This window comes from Ambystoma mexicanum, chromosome 6q (assembly GCF_040938575.1).
Source record: "Ambystoma mexicanum isolate Mex_15411 chromosome 6q, UKY_AmexF1_1, whole genome shotgun sequence".
NCBI lineage: Eukaryota > Metazoa > Chordata > Amphibia > Caudata > Ambystomatidae > Ambystoma > Ambystoma mexicanum.
In genome coordinates this window covers 216,850,200-216,869,827 of record NC_090937.1, presented here as the reverse complement: position 1 = coordinate 216,869,827, position 19,628 = coordinate 216,850,200, and the positions used below count along the sequence as shown (strand labels likewise).

The 19,628-nt window shown below is 43.1% G+C and overlaps 1 protein-coding gene and 1 long non-coding RNA gene across 2 annotated transcripts in view; one reads left to right on the top strand and one right to left on the bottom strand.

Annotated features, from left to right (window-relative positions):
- LOC138515898 (alcohol dehydrogenase 1-like) overlaps positions 1-19,628 on the top strand; it is a 275,051-nt gene that overhangs the window by 181,889 nt on the left and 73,534 nt on the right. The gene's annotated exons all lie outside the window — the stretch shown is intronic.
- Positions 1-19,628, bottom strand: part of LOC138515899 (uncharacterized) — a 313,242-nt gene that overhangs the window by 229,679 nt on the left and 63,935 nt on the right. The window lies entirely within an intron of this gene.

Sequence of the window (19,628 nt, the reverse complement as noted above, 5' to 3'; positions counted from 1 at the left end):
TGATACTCTATTCACTGTCACGGCGGGCTGAGAGGGAAGCACAAATGATTGGACTCGGGAAGCATTCTTTTTTTTAATTCTTACTACTTACAGAAAAACAAAAAAAATCAAATGAAAGAGTCATCTGAACAAGTCTTTCACTCACTTATACCAGTGTGGTCCCTGCTCTTTTGGATAGTGTTGAGAGGTTTAGCCAGTCATCACACCTAGATAAAATTGTGAAGTTTAGCCACGTGTCCCTTTCAGATAGAATGGTGAAGTTTAAATGTGTCACACTTGGAGTGAATTGTGAAGATTATGCATGCATCACACTTTGAATTATGAATTTTAGGCATGTGTCAGACTTAGATAGAACTGTGAGGATTAACCATGCATCACTCTTAGCTAGAACTGTGAGGATTAACCATGCATCACACTCAGAGAATTGTGAAGATTACCCATGAGTCACACTTAGATAGAACTGAGAAGATTAACCATGTGCCATACTAAGATAGAATAATTATGGAGACTAGTCATTTGTCACAACAGATATGACTGTAGATTAGGTACATATAGGTATTTAGCGAGTAGCCAAAGCACTAACTACCCGCTTCTACCTTTTCAAACACACCACCCAAACACTATACACACCCACTGGGCTAGCCAATCTATACCTCTTGGTAAGAAGCCACTATGCTTGTATGGCAATAGCCCAGGAAATAGACTCCTGTCCGAAAGGGACTTAGAAGGGAAAAAAGCTGGAAAGGCTTACAAAAAAACCTTCTCCAAAGTGATGTGTGTTCTCAGAGAAAAGCAGCAGAATCCTGAACGAGGGTTGTAGTAGGTTGATACTTTATCAGGTGCTCACAGTAGATGACAGTCGGAGCGATGAGAAGAGGAAGAGGATTCCAAGTAATATTCAAAGGTAGGTCAGTTGCAGGACAAGTCCCCAGCAGAACAAAGGAAAAGAGAGGACAAAAGCGAACACCAGCAGGATTGAGGGAAGCCAGCGGGAAGCAAGGTATAGCAAAATGGAACAAAGGAAAGGAAGGACGGGAGCTCTAAGATACCGGAGTCCAAAGGCAAGCAAGCAGGCGCAAAGGCCGTAGAAGCACAGAAATATGGGGAGAGAGCGAAGCGCACACGTCTGAAACAGCATCTTACCCAAATTGTAATGAAGCGGGTTGCAACTAGCCGTGAGAAAGTCACGTGGCGATTATGTAGTCTGTCGATGCTGGGGAAGGAGAAAAGACTAGATCGCTGCTGATGCACGAGCATGTGTGAAGGAAGAATCAATGGTGCCGCAGACACCATCTCTTCCATACACACCAGGAAGGGTGACTGGTGACAGTGTGCCCCCTTTTATGTCTGGAAGTACCCGGTTTACCCGGGTGCAAAAGGTGGAATTTGCAAAGCAATTTAGGAGCTGAGATGTGTGTAACAGGCTCACAGTTGTTTTTGGAGGAAGGATAGCCCTTCCACTGAACAAGGTACTGTAATCCTACTCAAAGGAAATGTGACTCACAGATCCAGGAAACCTCATACTTTTCCAGCTTCTTAGTATGAGATGTATGCATCTTCTTTTTGTTGCGGTTGAATGGATCCACCATGTAAGGCTTCAAAAAGGATGAGTGAAACACTGGGTGCAACCAGTGCAGTGCAGGAGAACGTTTTAATCTGAACGCCACAGGATTGATCTTGGTGAGGATTTCAAAAGGGCCTATGAATCGCAGAGAAATTTGGGAGGGTCTAACCCATCTGGGTAAGAACTTAGTAGATAGCCACATTTTGAATCCTATCTCACATTCAGGAGTGGACTTCCTGTGTTTGTCTGCTTGCTTTTTATATCCTTCTCAACTTTTCTTAAGATGTTCATAAGTATCTTTGTGGGCTCGGGAGATATCTTCCAGTAAACTGTCAATGGAGGGAACAGTGGTATTAGGGAGAGCCTGACAGGGGATCAATCTGGGATGGAGACCATAGGTACAAAAGAACGGACTCATACCTATTGCTAAGTGAATGGTGTTATTATAAGTGAATTCAGCAGTTGGTAAGAAATCTACTCAGTTGTCTTGGTGAGGATTGATGAAGCGACGTAAGTATTGTTCCATGGTTCCATTGAACCTTTCTGTCTGCCCGTTGGTTTTGGGGATGGTATCCAGAAGGCAGGCCCTTTCAATACCTAGTAGGTTACCTAAGGTCTTCCAGAAAATAGAGGTAAATTGAGTGCCTCTATCTGAGGTTACAGATTCTGGGATCCCATTTAACTGAAACACCTCACGGAAAAACACTACAGCAGTTTCAGAAGCAGTGGGCACTCCCGAAAGTGTGAAAACATAAGCTTGCTGAATGAGTCAACTCCAACCTTAATGGCTGTGCATCCTCTAGACGGGGGTAGGTCTATTATAAAGTCCATGGATATGTGGCTCCAAGGTCTGAGAGGAGTTGGACTCTGCTCCAGAAGACCCAAAAGTTTGTTGGTTGTATATTTCTGCTGAACACAAATAGGACAGCATCGGACAAACAACTCGATCTCCTTGCTCATAGTGGGCCACCAAAAAGAACACCTAATGAGCTCCAAGGTAGCATCATAACCTCGATGATCCGCAGTCTTGCCTTCATGACACCACAACATGGCTCTTCTGCCGAGCTCTTCTCCAGGTAGCACTAGCATGTTTTGATGAAAGAGAAATCTATCCTCCGTAGAAGATCCTTCTGGAATGGAACTGGAATCCATCTTGACAGTAGCTTCCATGACCTCTTGGAGGAAGGAAGAGATGATACACAAAAACCTGTTTCTAGAGAAAAAAGGTTCCGGTACGTACTCCGTGGGTTCTCTAGTGATGCTCCGAGAAAGCCCATCCGCTATCAGGTTTTAGAACCAGGGAGGTGTATGATGGTGAAACCTAATTGTGAAAAGAAGTAAGACCAACACGCTTGTCTAGCGTTGACACAATCCATTTGCTGAAGTACCTGAAGATTCCTGTGGTCTGTCCTGATGATAAAAATACAGTAAGCTCCTTGTATTAGGTGCCTCCCTTTCGCTACATGGTTGCTTCATCGCCATAAGTTCCTTCTCAATAACTGAGTAGTTTAGCTCGCTTTGGTTGGAGGTTATATAGAGATAAGCGATTAGATGCTCCTGACCTCCATGTTCTTGTTATAACACTGCAGAGGAATCAGTCTTGACGATAAAGGGGGGGCCTTGATTCGGTTGCCGAAGGATGGCAGCGTAACAAAACTGACTCTTGAGTCTACAAAAGGCTGTTTCGGTAGCATCACTCCATTCAAAGAGCTTGTTCTTCTTGAGAAGGTTAGTAATGGGAAGAACAGCCTCGGAGAAGTCAGGAATAAACCTCCTGTAGGAGTTCACTAGACCGAAGAAAAGTTGAACTTCTTTCACAGAAGAGAGAGAGAAGGCCATTGCAATATGGCTGAGAGCTTGTGTTCGTCCTTTGCAATGGCCTTATCTGACAAAATGAAACCTAAGTAAGCAACTGTAGTTTCTTCAAACACACACTTTCCTGGTTTAATCAAGAGGTGGTTCATTTGTAATCTGTCCAGTACTTCAGTAAGATGCTGTCGATGGAGATCCCGGGATCTAGAGAACACCCAAATGTCATCCAGGTATACAATTACTCTTCTAAATAACAGGTCTGAGAGAAAATGGTCCATAAATCTTTGAAACATGGTAGGCACATTGACTAGGCCGAAGGCCATTACTTGATATTCAAAGTGTTCATATGGGGTCCAGAAAACAGTCTTCCATTCGTCGCCAGATTGGATGCACAGGAGGTGGTGAGCTTCTCTTAGGTCGAGATTTTGGAAAATATAACAGCCCCTTCCACTGCTTCGATGACATCTCTTATGAGGGCAATGGGATAGGCCTCTGTAATCGATGCAGTGCCGCAAATCCTGTGAATCCTTCTTAGGGATGAAAAAAAGCGAGTCCCCAGCTGGAGATTTGGATGGTCGTATGAGTCCATTCTAGAGATTTTCAGAGCCTTCAATTCAGATATGCTAAGGAAAAATATGCAGCCAAAGGGCACCAATGCGTTGGGTACTACTTCAATGGTGCAGTCCTTTGGTTGGTGTAGTGGTAGTTCTTTGGGAACCCTGTCTTCGAAGACCTTCTTGAACCTGTGATTGTGTGTGGCAACACAGAGGACCCCTGTGACAGTAGACCATCCTTCGGAACATCTGTTTACGGAAGACGCTAGGACAGAAGGCTGTAAACAACTTCTGAGACAGTTGTCTGAATCAAACCAAAGAATGTAATCGGCCCAGTCGATACAAGGATTAAGGGTTCTCAAACATGGAATACCTAGGATCACTGGAAAATGGGCTGCCCTTATCAGATCAAAACGGAGGGTTTCTTTGAGGTCGAATAAAGAGAGCTCCACTAGAACCGAAGAGTGGGTTATGGGACCAGAACTGAGAGATTTGCCATCGACACCCTTAACAGCCTGGTTCTCTGAGTGCATTTGTAGGGGGATGTGTTCCTTTTTTGCCCATTCAACATCCATGAAGTTTCCTGTAGCTCCACTGTCACAAAGGGCTAAAGCTTTGAATGAACTTTTGGCAATCTGTAGCCCCACCCGGACAACCATCAAGCACGTATCGGGTTGGGTTACGTTGTAAAGGAAGAGTTCAAAGCACTGTGTTGAGTACCCCGACCCAAGGTCCAAACTAGGGTTTGGTTGGACATTTCCCAACCTCCTCTGCGGGGCCTCTGGGCAATCCCGTAGTAGATGGTTGTCAGATCAACAATACTACATGCACAGGCCTAGGTTCTTTCGTCTACATCATTCAGCTGACAACAAAGGTCCTCGGGCAGCCCCAGTCTGCATAGATTCTCCCTTGGGATTTTCTTAAGGAGGAGGATGTTGGCTGTGGCTTGAAAGAGAGAATCCCGGGTTCTTGCCTTGTCTTCTTTATTCAGATCTTCTTTCCTGTAAGCGGAAGTCTATCTGGAGAACTAAGGACACAAGATCAGTTGGAGAGGAGGGGCGTGCAGTGCATACCAGTTCATCTATAAGATCTTCATGTAAACTTCTCCTAAAGATGGAGAACTGCGCTTCCTCGGGCCATCCGGCTTCAGACGCAATCCTCTTAAAGTTGCTGATGTAGGTGAGCAGATCAGAAGATCCTTGATGGATATCCAGGAGATTTTCACATGCTCTGTAGGTCTCTTCCGGTCTCTCAAAATTTTGTTTGAAGTCCCAAAGGATGGGATTGGCCGTCGTAACCAAGGGAGTAGCCCAGGCCAATGCAATGCCCACCATATTGGTTACCATAAAGCCTAATTCGGCTTGTTCTGTATCAAATGTAGCAGGACGAAATGTGAAGTGCACAATGCAGACATCAATGAATTCCTTTACCTTTCTTGGTGACCCATCAAACTTGTCAGAGGTAAGACCAGATTGAGGAAGATCAGGAGCACGGTAATCTTTAGCTGAGACAATCTGCCTGAGTACTGCATTTTCGGCTTTTAATCCCTAGACTTCTAGGGACAGCCCATGCACTGCAGATAGCAGTTCCTGGACCTTTTTCTGCCGAGGCCATGCTGTTAGTAGGTTGTTGGCGTTGCAAACTGTCAATAGTGTCAAATTCTAGCCCCTCCTAACCTGATTTGTCTGTACTCAGTTGCAAGGTGGTATCTTCCAAAGGTGGTGGGGTTCTGTTTTTCCTAGAAGATTTGGGGTCCTCAAAGAGGTACGGCCGATCTCGGGAAGAAGTCACTATACCTGTATGGCTATAGCCCAGGCAATAGACTCCTGTCCGAAAGTACCTAAGAATGGAAAAAAGCCAGAAAGGCTTACAAAAAAAAGTGCTGTGTTCTCAGAGAATAGCAGCAGAATCCTGAACGAGGGTTGTAGTGGGTTGGCACTTTATCAGGAGCTCACAGTAGATGACAGTAGGAGCGATGAGAAAAGGAAGAGGATTCCAAGGTAGTCAGTTGCAGGAAAAGTCTCCACCAGAACGAAGGAAAAGAGAGAACGAATGCGAACACCCGCAGGGTTGAGGGAAGCCAGTGGGAAGCAAGGGATAGCGAACAAGAACCAAGGAAAGGAGGGATGGGAGAACTAAGATGCGGGTGTCCAAAGGCAAGCAAGCAGGCACGAGGGCAAGAGAAGCACGGAAATAAGGGGAGAGAGTGAAGCACACACGTCTGAAACAGCGTCTTACCCCAAGTCGAATGAAGCAGGTTGCACCTCGCTGCGAGAAAGTCACGCAGTGATTATGTAGGCTGGCGCTGCTGGGGAGGGGAAAAAGTCTAGCACGAGCGTGCATGGAGGAAGAATTAATGGCGCCACAGAGAGATCTCTTCCGTAGGTGCCAGGAAGGGTGACTGGTGTAAACCAGGCACGACATAGGCACTGGTGGCACATGTGCAAGTACCCGCCTGAGGCTCCAAGGATCCTGGTTCCTCTTTTTGCAGCGCCGTATTTCCCCTTTTTGCAGCGCCTAGCGCAACTGCACAGGCGTTAGGAGCGCATGCAAGATGCCACATTGGCTGTCACAGGGATGGAGCTTTTACCATCAATCGTCTGCACCAGGAGCTGTCGAGCTGTCTACAGAGAGCTCAGTGGTTGAGTTGTGCTACAAGGTTGAAACCAGAATAAGGAGGAGCCGGAATATGGAGGATCTAACCTGGGATGGATTGGAGCTAGGAGTGACCAAGCCCTGGAGGCTGGACGCAGTATGTGGGGCACGCAGCATGTCTGAGGCCGGACCTCAGTCCCTCAGGTTCAGTGTGGGGATGTTCGCCTGACTCTGCTGCCTCTACCTGGTCACCCTAGCGGACAGGGCCCCACAGGGCAGACTGCCCGGCCCTCACTGAGGGCCGCGCCTCAGCAGGTGAGAGAGTCTTGGGAGAAGAGGTGTTAAACAGGGCGGATGATCACTTAGTGATCAGTGAGAGATCCTGCCACGGCCAGTGTCCTCACTCTGCATGCCTAACCTTGCACTGCCCATCTCAGTCTCTGGTGCACCAATGTGACCGAGCGCAGTGCTGGCATAGGTAGTGCAGCGCTATCACACTACACAGTAAAGGCTGTTTTATCACCCATAGAAGATGGGGCCTCTTCACTAGAATATGTTTTGGAAGATGCTGGTGTCAGTATGTCAGGTCACCGCGGTTGTAGCATTAGCAGTGAAGGCTCGCTTCAACCTGACTGGTGGGGAAGACTGCAGGTCGTCAACAGTGCTCCAAACCACCACCATTTTGGAGGACAGTAGTGGCAGGTGGCATGGTCCAATCCTTAATTTTCCCTGTTGCTACCGTTGTTGACCTGGCGGTTTGCACACACAGTCCACCTGCATCCTGGGCCTTGGTTGGGACCGACAACGACAGATATTGAACTTTTAAAGGAAGTACGCTGCACCTGGAGCTACACGCAAATTAGCATTGTGGTGCAGCCCGCCTCGCTAACCTTGGCACGCTATCTACCTATAGAGGGCTGGTTTGCGAAATGTAAGCTATGCCATTTAAAAGGTTGTGCAAACTACTTGCTTTGGGTGTACTGGCTGCCGGAATGCAGCGGCATCTCAGGAATGGGTAGATGTTTAACGTGAGGAAAAAGGAGCAGGTATTTATAATAAGGTGGAAAGGTTTCCATGGCCCACTGCGAACGCTGCAGGAAGTTAGAGTGGGTTTAGCGAGCCGCATGACTAATTGCCATATCTTCCCTGCTTGGTGATTTAGGGTGGTTGGTCCAGGTTAGGGCGAGAATGGACGACTTCCTGGGAGATACCAGGTTCTTACCTTCCCGCCCAAATATGTCTTTCTTTTGGTGCTTGCATAACTCACAAGCACATGAACAGCTGCCCCCCTTTCTTGGAGTTGATGTTTCCGGACGCAAGCAGCTGCTGTGTTAATATCTATATGTGCATAGAGTACTCCGTGGGGCATTATTGTAGGAGCAGGTACGTGCAGGCTGGGTTTGGTATCAGTGATTTAGGTTTTGGTGCAGTGTGTTAGTGGGAGAGTGGGATTGTTGCCAGGGTATCCGCGCCTCCACGGGTTGGTGCGGGCATCATAGGTGTTGCTGATGGTCCTGGGTTAGCAGAGCCTCTACGGGTTGGAGGAGCACGACCCAGTTCAGTTTATTTTGTCTGTCATTTTTATTTTATTTTTTTATTTTTATTTATTTGGTTGGCTGATAACATCAACCTTTCAAATGTAAAATTACATTTATTTCATCTTTTTACATCATTGTTTAAAAAGAGGTCTGTTACAGTTTTAATAGGACTTTAAAATCTTTAAAATAGCATCCTTTGTTCAAAGTCATTTTGCATTTACTCCCAGCCAGCACACTCGCCGTGCAGGCGCAGCCGGAAGACGCTTATGCTGCCCGTTTAGCAAAGCTAAGCACGGCTGACCCCTGGTGTTACCTGGAGGGGAGATTGCATAGGCAAAATCAGGCGCTTTGCTGCGTGGACAGGGCCACTTATGTCTGTCGTGGCAGTGAAGGGGGGATATGGCCTATAGGAGGTGGTTTTTATTAAGTGAAAGGCCTGTGTTTTTGGGCAAGGGTGCACACGTTCGGTTTTATAATACAGCAGGACTGACTATACAGGTGTAGATATTATGTAAATAAATCCACAAATTTAGATTGTAGAACGAGATGTTTATTCATAGTGCTGGAAAATTACCACTATGCATGGAAATTTGAAGATCAAAGTGAACAAGGACAATGCTAAAATGGGTGATCGAGGTGGGTCCGAGGTCAAGTGGCTAGGTAAAGCTCTGCGCTTTTTTTAAGCCAGTGAAGGCTAAACACGTCATTTCTTGGTGTTTGAGTTGGAGAACTAAAATATCCAGGGTAATTTCGTGGTGGGGGAGGAGAGCACAGATGATACCTTGTGAATTGCGTGCAGTAACAGGGCCTCTGATTCGTCCAGAAGGCGGCGTGGTGTCCATGGACATCGGACTCGCCCGCTGATTGGATGGTGAAAAGCGTGAGTTTCATTATATTTTTGGAATCGCCCGCCATGTTGGATTCACAGACTGCGATACTCTGTGTTCAGGACATGCATGTGGGAGCTGTAGCAGACACCAGACAGATGGTTCTTTGGTTTTTGCTTATTTGACTCCTCTTCATTTGACCCGCTAGACACACAATCTGTGAAGATGACAATGCAGTAAGTGGACGGATTGTGGAATTCTTTGAAGAATTATAAAAAATGTAAGCAAATGCTCAAAGGCATCAAAAGGTTATATGATGTGATCAAGATAACAAAGTGAGCAAAAGGGTTATGTGCAGACTTCAAAGACTTGTAACACACCAAGGGGAGGAATTCTGCTTAGTTTAATTAACAAGTGCTATTGTCGTAGTCTCTTTCAGGAGTCTCTTTAAGTAGTTATGCAACCTTTATCCCGGAGACAGGGTTGCATGTTAATTTGTGTTTATGTATTTTGACCATCTGCCTTTGACCAGCAAGACACACCATGTGTAAGGATATATTGGTTCTGGCCAGCAATAAGGTGCCATGTCATTGAAGCTTGCATCCCTTTGAGAATGAAATTGATGCAGAAAAGAAGACTCTTCTGCTATCTTCTAATACTTGTACTGCATCCCAGTGAGGCATCATCCCACTGAATTCAATGAGTAAGTGCTACTGTGTCGAGTGATTTCTTACCGTAATTATGCGACATGTAGGTGGAGGCTGGATAGTCTTTTTGTTAGTGTCTGTGTATATTGACAGTCTAGCTCTGCCCATCAAAAAGACTAGTGATGTGGACTGGAGGATTGTGGAATTTCTCCTACGGCAGTATACGTTTGATAAGCAAATGGAAACAGGAGCACAATGTATACCAATAATTCAATTACCACATCAATCTAAAATGGTGTATGAAGGGCTATAGTGGTGTGTATGAATAGTTGTATCACTGATCAATTCCCGATTTCTAATTCAATGCTTTGTCAAATACAAGCACTACACCATAACAGAAGATGGTAGTCAAAGGCATCTACTTCAAGCAAGTGTCTGTCTAAGCATCGGTAGACACAGTGGGCACTGATACATCACAGTATACGCGCAAGAACTCATTGATATCCTATTAAAAGTCATGGACAACATGGTATTGGACGGCTAATCTTGTTTTGAATGGATGCAACATCTTGAAAAGGTGCACCAGGGTGATGTTTAATGCAAGTTTGCAACACAACAGGCATTGCCATTGCCAAACACCATGATGTGAAACCTCCAAAACCTCATACATTTACATTCTTTGCTTACCATAACATTTCCATGCAATTTTCCAAAAATAGTCCTTTTTTAATTTTCAATATGTGGTGTTTCAGCATATACAAGTACCAAGTGAGGATTAAAGACAGATGCAGTTTTCTTTGTAATCGAAACAGCAGCCAGTTTAACTGGCGGATGTGGCAGCAGAAAAATAAAGAAAGTGGCAGAAAATATTGTTTTTTGCATTTTTAAGATATTGGTTGCACAATGTTTTATGTCTGAGTGTTGTGTAGCTGCCAGTTTCCAATATAATTAGAAACTATGACTCATGGCACACTACATTCATGCATATGCAACCAGAATAGCTCCTCAATTCGCCACTTCATACTTGGTATGTGTTTTACATTTAGGTCATATTCTAAAAGAGCAAGGAAGAGTTGAGGAATAACATGACACTACAGGAATACAAACAAATACTTTAGAAACCATCAAACAATTATAAGTGTACATTTTCCATTCACGTTAACATTTTCTATATACTTATAAAAAGAGTCTTATATAGTCCATTCTCTTTGGAAATCTTGTATACTATAAAAGCCAACAAGTTCTCCTGACGAACATGAGAATTCTGTGCATATGCAATGCACAATGCATCCAGGTATAGCTGGACACAATTTGTATCCAGGTCTGCTGTGAATCCACCCAGAACATGCTCTGTATGCCACAACATGGTACCATCTGTTGTGAGGACAGGATACACAATGTTCAACTGATTAATCAGAAATACAATGGGTGATGCTTTTTAATTTTAAAAAAGTATTAGCTACGAGTCATTTGTATAATCCATGCCAGACATCTCTTGCAAGGCCCGCCATACAGCCTAAGTGCAAGCCACACGTTCAGATGAGTCTATGGCAGTCACCTGGGAAAACGTGACAGTGAAGAAAGTGCAGGACCCACATGCTAGCATGGGTGCTTTTTTCTGCTCAAAGGGCGCCATTTTAATAAGTTGCTTGCTTGACTTTTGAGCCACCACTTTTGACTATTCTAATTAAACCACCATAAACAGAAAATCACATTCCATGAAGACTTTTGAGTGGGAAACAATACATGATTCTGCAATAATGAAACAGTGTCTTCCAAGAGTTATGATTTGACATTGGCAAGTGTGTGCCACTGTTGAATACTGACCAGATTTGCCTCTTTCAGTGAACCCCTCTGGGATACCAACAAAAGAATGAAAAGTAAATAGACATTGAGCAGCAGAGAATACTAAAGGTCACATATATTTATATTACAGGTGTGGATGAATGAATGGGTGGATAGATGTCAGGTGATAGGGACATCCCATGGAAAAGAATGCATCTCATTAGGCTGGTGAAAGCACACCAATGTTTAGAATTGAGTTTTAATAACAAAATGCTAGACTCACTCATTAGTAGTGACCACAGCCGAACAGTGCACCGAAGTTCATGCATCAAAGTCATCAGCATACCTGAAATTCCTGCCTGAAATTCCCTGTGTAATGCAATGCAACTTTGGGGGGGTAGGGGTGGGGGCACTTTTTCAAATACGTAGGCCATACAAGTTAAAATTCTCTTGACAATAGGTGTTTGGAGGTAATGTGGTCATCAGTTCTCAATAGTGGCATTGGCACCAAGTGGCGACATTGTCAATGTTAATACTCACTAATAGGGCTGTAGAGTGACAGCGTATCAGGTAGGGACCACTAGAAGATTGTCCAATGCTTCTTCCTCGATAAGGCCTATCATAGGGCCTTCTCAAGGAGGGTAACCTTTCTTATGAAGCACTGCCTTGTCCATTGAGTTATACAGACAGGGCTGCGATTCAGACGAAAGAGCAAAAAATACCACCAGGTATATACCAAGCTGCAAAGAAATAAGACAGGTTTTAGTACGAATTTGCTTGAAAGAAGTAAATCTACACATTTTGGGAAGCCACTAACCAGTATAGGACTGGGCGTTAGCATAAAGAATGATAGAGGAAGTCTGGTCGTACCAAACTCAGGGTTTGATTCCGAAGTGGTAAACGTAGAAGTCTTGAGGAGTACAATGAGGGAGCACACATCTGGAGAAAGAGGACTATATGCAAAAGGGAAGGAGGATTAGTAATGTAAATTGGGACCTACTCCCGGGCGGATCGAGGACGCACTGATTAACGGCAATTCGAGTGCACAATTGCATAAGCTGCGTAGCATCCCTAGTTCTGTGCACAATGCTGGTTGCAAGAGATGAGGGCAATTCTGATGTTCCACACTCCCACACAAGAAACACCAGTTGATGAATGTCAAACAAACGCAAGTAAAGATTTATTGAAGATCCGAGATACAATCCTTTTAACAGAAGCAGAGTACGTAAAGGATAGAACAAAGAAAGGTACCAATTAATGCATGCTCCACAGGGTAGTCATGAAGCAGAGCCAAGGGTCAATAACAGAGACCAGAACAGCCAGCATTAATTCAAGGTCAGAATGCAAGGAAACATTCTTTAATTAGAAGCACCAGTGCCATGGAGGTTCGGTTCTTTATGCTTCCGCGATGTTGGTAGTACATGCTGACATCCTGCAGCACATCGGATTGACTTGACAACAGGGGGTAGTCTCTGGCGTGAACGTGTTGTGAATAACGTACAACACGTAAGCTTGCGCGTTGGTGGAGGTGCCATGGCAACCGCCGGGGGCACAGGTAGGACAGCAAAGGCATATGCAGTTTGCGTAGCGTGTGGTGCATTTTCCCATGAATCGTGACCGTCGATTCTACTTGGTTCATGGTCATGATATTCATCTTCAGTGTCAATACCTTGCTCAGGTAGCTCTTAACTTTCTCCTGTTTCTATTTCTTCATAAGTGTACTATCGCTCAAAAATACATGTGTGAAGACAAGTCAGCTTAAATTTGGAAGATACTTGGTAGATTAAAATATTGAATAGTTATGACACCCAACAGAACAAACATGTTTGAAAAAGTATAGATTACAATTGTGTTATCAAAAAAATATAGTTTAAACATGTATTTGAGAACGTTATCATAAATGAAGTTATTATAAGTGATGCAACAATGGTAATCAAATTGTTTCTTAGAATAACTAGCCAAGAGGGATATGTCCAGAAAATGCATAACAGGCAATGATTTTACACTACACATGTCAATAAACCTCTTTGAATCGCATAGTAAACAAACAGATTAACAATAATCTTCAGTGAAATGAAAATGCAACAATGAAACATCCTTTCATTGTTGAAAATTATGGAAACAGAAAAATATAGATTCATACATGCGTTCCTCTGAAAAATACATGTTGCATCGTTAACAGAAATAATTTTAGGCACTTACTCTGACTGATGCAGAGGATGTATGGAACAAACGATGAGACACACAAGTGGATAATAAAGCAAACATAACCATAGTCTGTGTTGATATGCATTGCTTGAGAGAGAGTCTTCCACATTCCCAAGGTGACATTCAATTGTTTAAATGAATTAAGTGTATGTTTTGCTGAGGCGGTTGCAGGCACCACCAGGAGGGGTGAATCGTGCGGTTTGTGCCACCAGAGCAATCAAACTTAACCCGCCCACGTCTGACTTTACGTTCCCACACAATGGCCATGGCGAACAATGGTGGGCTGTAGTGATATGTGCATCGAAATGTATGTGATGCTTCACCGAAAATACACTTATAATACATCGCTATGAGGTGAGGAGTGGCTGTACTAACTATAAATGGTGAAAAGATACAAAAAAGATACTAGATACAAAATGGTATTGGCACTAGGATAAACTTTGCCCTGATTCAAAAATGCAATGAAAATGTTTCTTTTTTCCATGAGGGAAATGTTTGACCTGGTGCTTATACCATGCTAAAATGTATTTGTTATGATGCCATGATTTTCTAATATATCCCAGTGTTTTTCGAAAAAGGGCAAACATAGTCCTAGTGGTAATAGCGTGCAACCTTGCACATGCAACGGTGCAAAGTTTCTGTAACCTGACCCCAGGTGGTGACCTAAGAGACTGGCTGTCAAATTGTATTTCTTCTTACTGTTGAATCACTTCTAGATGGTCAACTTGGAAGACTTCTTTTAACATAATAACTGTTAAAACTGTCTGGTATCTCGGGATGCAATCTGCCCCATACCCTTTCTTGTCAATATATACATATGTATGTTGCCTAAAGTCATGAAACTTCATCCCCTGTAAGTACTAAAAGTGGAAGTACATAGGGTCATCTAAAAATATTATATGCACACATTAGTGGCTATTCATGATTGCCTGGTCACTTCTCATTTCTGGATGTAGATGATTTGCCTTAAACTGAATGGCTCAATAACAGAGGCACACGTGTTGGGGTCTGCTCCTCCAGCTTCTCTCCCCTTGTTATGGTCAATATCACGGCAGTAAGCTCCCCTTGAGAAGTTCTTAAGGGTAACCAGCACCTATAGCACAATTCCTGCAAGGCACTCAATATCCAACTGAATGCATTAAAAGATTCACAACCTATCTATCAACTGACCACGTTAATGTACTGGCACACATTCTGTTATGAATCGGCTATGCAAATTCTGTATTCATGGGGCACCCTGTTAAGTACACTTAAAACTCCCCATAATAACGAGCAATGCTATGTGACTGATGTATGGCCTTAAACCTCAAAACCATGTTGCAGCACTATTGAAGGCAATAAGCTGGTAAAAAGAGAACTTATTGTAAAGAACTGCTTAAATCACAGAACAATCTAAAAGGGTTATCTTCTCTGCTTTAGTAACAACCTAACTAGAACGTTTCCATCCAGAACACTCTGAACTGGGGCAAGGGGATTTCTTTTTTATTGTGATTTTAGAAATAGATAATATTAACCATTTTCAGGGTAGTTTCAGTTGTAAACAGACTCACCTGTAAAAGGAGGAATTTGTTCTGAAGCTGTTAACCGCGTAGTGTTTTTTTACACAGTACACAATCTTTTACCTAACCATTTGGTTTCGTACGGAAGTTTTCTTGTAACTTTGGGTTAAACCCAGTAAAGCCCTGGGGGAAGAGCCTGAGCAGTAGAAAAGCATCTTGCCAGGAACGTCCTCATGTAGGCAAATTTGAGTAGACCCAATATTTTGATCTTAAGAAACTTCCAAAAGACCAAGTTCTTTCAGGGAGATCCCTGATAACGATTCACAGAACTGCTGTAAAAACGTTCCATTGAGTAATAATTAAGTTATGGATGTACACTATTAGTGTATGACCATATCTGTGAAACAAACCAGCAAAACAAGATGCTTCCCAATCCAACTTGCCCGATTCAGGACTTTTATTTCTGCTGTATTTATAATCTTCATTACTGGTATCATGACTAGGGGTGTACCAAACTTTCGCTTTGAGTAAGCATTCAACTGAATTTGGCTGAAAATGCTATAGTTTCTTACTATTGATTGCAGCTGAATACTTTGGGCATCATCACGAATCTGGCGGTAGCCCTTAAATGCGGCGGTAGTGCTATTACCGCCACATTTAAGGGTCTGCCAGATCGTGGCCTTGGCGGGTTTCCCCCCAGCTTTGAGCTGGGGGGAAATCCGCTGCAAATTTTCCGATTTTCTGCGCGTTTACCGCCGGCGGGAAAACAGTTGGCGGTAATAGCGTGAATTTTCCCCATTGGGCCCAATGGGGAATGAGGAATTCCCGAATGGGCGCAATGGGGAATGGGCAAAAACCGTTCTGCCAAACCCGTGATCAGGCGCTAATAGCGCCGGGGGTTTGGCGGTAGGGCTATTAGCGCCGGCGCTAATAGTGCCGGCGTTACCGCCCAACTCGTGATGAGGCCCTTTGTCTTCTCATTTTAATGCAATGTAGCAAACTACTCAGAGAGGCAAATATGGAGTGCAGATTGAAAAAGAAAATGAATTAAAACATTGTCAGCATTCACAATTAAAGATAAGACCAAGGGCACATGTATGTATTTATGTATGTATGTATGCATGTATGTATGTATGTATGGAGAGGTGAGTATGAGTGAGAGGTGAGAAGTGTTTGTTCTTGTCGGAAATGCCTTTGGAGAACCTTGAAGACTTAAATCCTGGTCTTACATTGTGAGAGAAAGCTTGCTTAAAAAGAAATTGCTAAAATTGTGATTGTACTGTTGTGAATGTTTATTTGAATATAACTGGTGTTTAAAGACACGTTTTTGTTAAAAAATCTTTTTTGCTAAAAATGCTTTAAATATGATGAGGAAATCAAATATTAAATCTGATTTTTGAAAATATGGTATCTTTAAAATTGTGCTAATCTAAATGAATAATGTCTAATTATTTGATATTCAACAAGAGTGCAATAGGCTCAAAACAAATGATTTGTTGTGATTGTGTTATTGAATCTTGAAGACTTTCCAACAGTCGGTAGAAATGAGTACAGCTGAAGCAGTCAGTTATATCTCAGGCAAAGTCAGGCAAAGAGGCCTCTTAGAGGAACTTCATGTTGGGAAATCTCTCCAGTTCCCCTTAGGGCCAGACTGCAAAAGGGAGTATTGAGAGATTGGTGTCAAGACTCGCTTTCTATAGAGAGATTCAAAGGCTCTGCTCTGCCCATGAAATTAGAGGTCTTGCCAATAGGTGGCTGCCTCTTCTAGATCAATAAGGCTGAAATGTTACATGTCAGTCTGTGTAAAATTAGGCTGGCATTTCCCAACCCATATTGGCCTCTGAGATAACTTGTTGCTTGAAAAATATCTCGAATAACATTTTAGACCACTGTCCCCCAACAGGAAAGGTCTGACAAATGGGAGAGAGAGCACTTTTCTATGTGGACATACAGAGATAGAGAGCACTGTAACTGCTGATGTTATGGTGTACAGGGTTGAAGAGTGAAAGACATAAAGCCTTGCAACCTCCAGTGTGGTGGGAACGAGGTGGGTTAAATGGATATGGATTGAGATTTTGTGCAAATGAGCAACAGCTCAAAAGGCAAGTGCCTTCTTAAAGCATATAAGCTTTGGGCAGATTCAGTCACATATAAGTCTTTCTAAATCTATCGCCACAGCTGGAGTTTCCTGTTTCATGTTTGGCCTATGAGGGAAGGAGTCTGCTCATTAGAAACTGCAGAGATATGGCGTCCACTCACCCCACATGTACCCTCTGTGGGGAAAGCATGGTATCACAAGCAGAGACTGACATAAGAGAAATACGTTTGTTTTCAAAACCTTTATTTAAGATGGGATTAATCTCTACCATCAAAATAACTAAAACACACTCCTAGCCAGTCTTTTAGTAGAAGTAAAAATGGCCTATATTAAAAAACCTAATACCTGCCCTTACACTTATAGAATGAATGTGAAAAGGGATATGTATGTAAAAAGTAAAAATAGTGTTAAAAAAATTGCTGAGCAACTTCTGTTCCCCACGTTTGTATAGGATGGGGTAAGGTGGCACACTCTTGGCTCTGGTTGCAAGAATACAGTACTCAACGTGGACCAAGACTTACTTAGCCTTCAAAATTAATGTTTCCTTGTTCTACAGTTCACAACACGACTTGTTTTTTTTCTGGTTTCACAGTTCAACAATGTTCTCACTATTATGGTTCACATTACAATCCTTGGTAGGTCTGCCTCTGTCAGGCTCAGACCTCTCAACCACAATGCATAGGGGTCCCTTTCCCCAAGCTTTTATCATCAACAAAAGTTTCTTTACACTTTGTTTCCTGTTAAAGACTTTCGAATGTGCAAGGCTTTGTCAAATACCTCTGCAGGACCACTTCGACTTTCGTTCCCTTATTACTTTTAGCTCCTCTCGCAATGCCTCTTGGTACCTGTAGCTTCGAGCATAGAAGTTCCAATTAATCTTGTACTCTTTTGGTTTCCCGCCGTCGAGATCACTTCTTCAATTTAGCGTTATTAAGTTAATTTCACACATCTCACTTTTCTTTCTCTCTCTTTGACGCATTTATGAGATCAAGACACTTCGCTGAGACTTTCGACTGGGCAATCTTTCTCTGACGTACCACTCTGCTACTCTGTATGTCTGGCATCTCACTTTAATAATCTAGGCTTTCTCTCATGCCCCATCGGCACCCACCAATCTTCATTCTCTGGACACACTGTTGCTGCTACGATTCTTTCTCAACACAGACCAGTCTCTCAGAGCTTTCATCTACTCACCGGCTGTGTTGATATCGTTTGCTTTGCGGCTTTTGTTCATGGAGTCAAGGTTTTGGCCACAGACGCTGTTTTGCCTCCCCAAATCTGCCGTTCACCCACGAGGGTGGTTGTGGTCTTTGAAGTCTACAGCACGATTTCTCAATTCTGTGCAGGGGCTGTCCTGGTACACTTCTCAAGATTCTCTGGAAACCACGATTTCTCGCTGTGATGCTCAAGATCTTGTCCCTCCCTGAATAAGCCCCTGGGAGTGTCGTTCGCTTCCACCTGGTTTGCCGCCACCCAGGGAAAACTGTTTCTTCTTGCGCCTCACTTTGCTTAGTGAGTGCTTGGGTTTTAGGTAGGGATCCTCTTCCTGACTAAGCCTTGCAGCCTCCCTCCTGGCTTTCAAAGAGCAACTGATTTTTTTTACTCTGCAGTCTCTTTATGTACACTGATCTCAAACGGCTGAGTCCACGTGTAGGGATCACTAGCTCCTTACTCCATGGATAGAGTCATGCAATATACAAAAAAAAGCTGTAGTTAAAGTGCCTATACTCAACAAGGGAACCAGAAACATTATGCAACCTTACACATTCTTTCCGTGCAATTATAATTAACCAAATTTTATTTAAAAAATAAAAACAATCATAAAATGATCATATCACATAAGACATCATATAAAACACATAAAATGCAATACACAAGTGAAACCCAAAATATATGAAACTTGTTAACACAGTTCAACAAATTCTCCGTGTGACACTTCATAATGGGGAATTTTTTCTTCTTAGTATGTTTGTTGTGCTTTCCTCTTATCCTTATACAGGGCCCATACTAACAAGAAAAAGGCCTCAGTGTGAAGTGTCACTCAGAAGATTTGCTGAACTGAGCTAACAAGTTTCATATATTTTGGTTTTCACTTGTGTTGATTTATATGTGTTTTATATGATGTTTTATGTGATAGGATCATTTTATGATTTTTTTTATTAATAAAATCTGGATAATTATAATTGTACAGAAAGAATGTGTAAGGTTGCATAATCTTTCTGGTTCCCTTGTTGAGTATAGGCACTTTAACTACAGCTTCTTTTTGTATATTGCGCGTCTCTTTATATACACCTGTGGTAGATTAATTGTCTGCAGGTGTTTGGTCAGGGTTGGGTCTGCCTGACCTTGCCTGTCCTCATTAATGGGACATGGCCATGAAGAGTAGGCAGTCTTTCCTTGCATCATCCCAGTTTTGTTTTTATGGGTGATCTTTCCTCTGCTATTTTGTTTCTCCCTCGTCTCAGCAAGTGCAAAATAGGTATTGTGGGAGTAGTAATGTC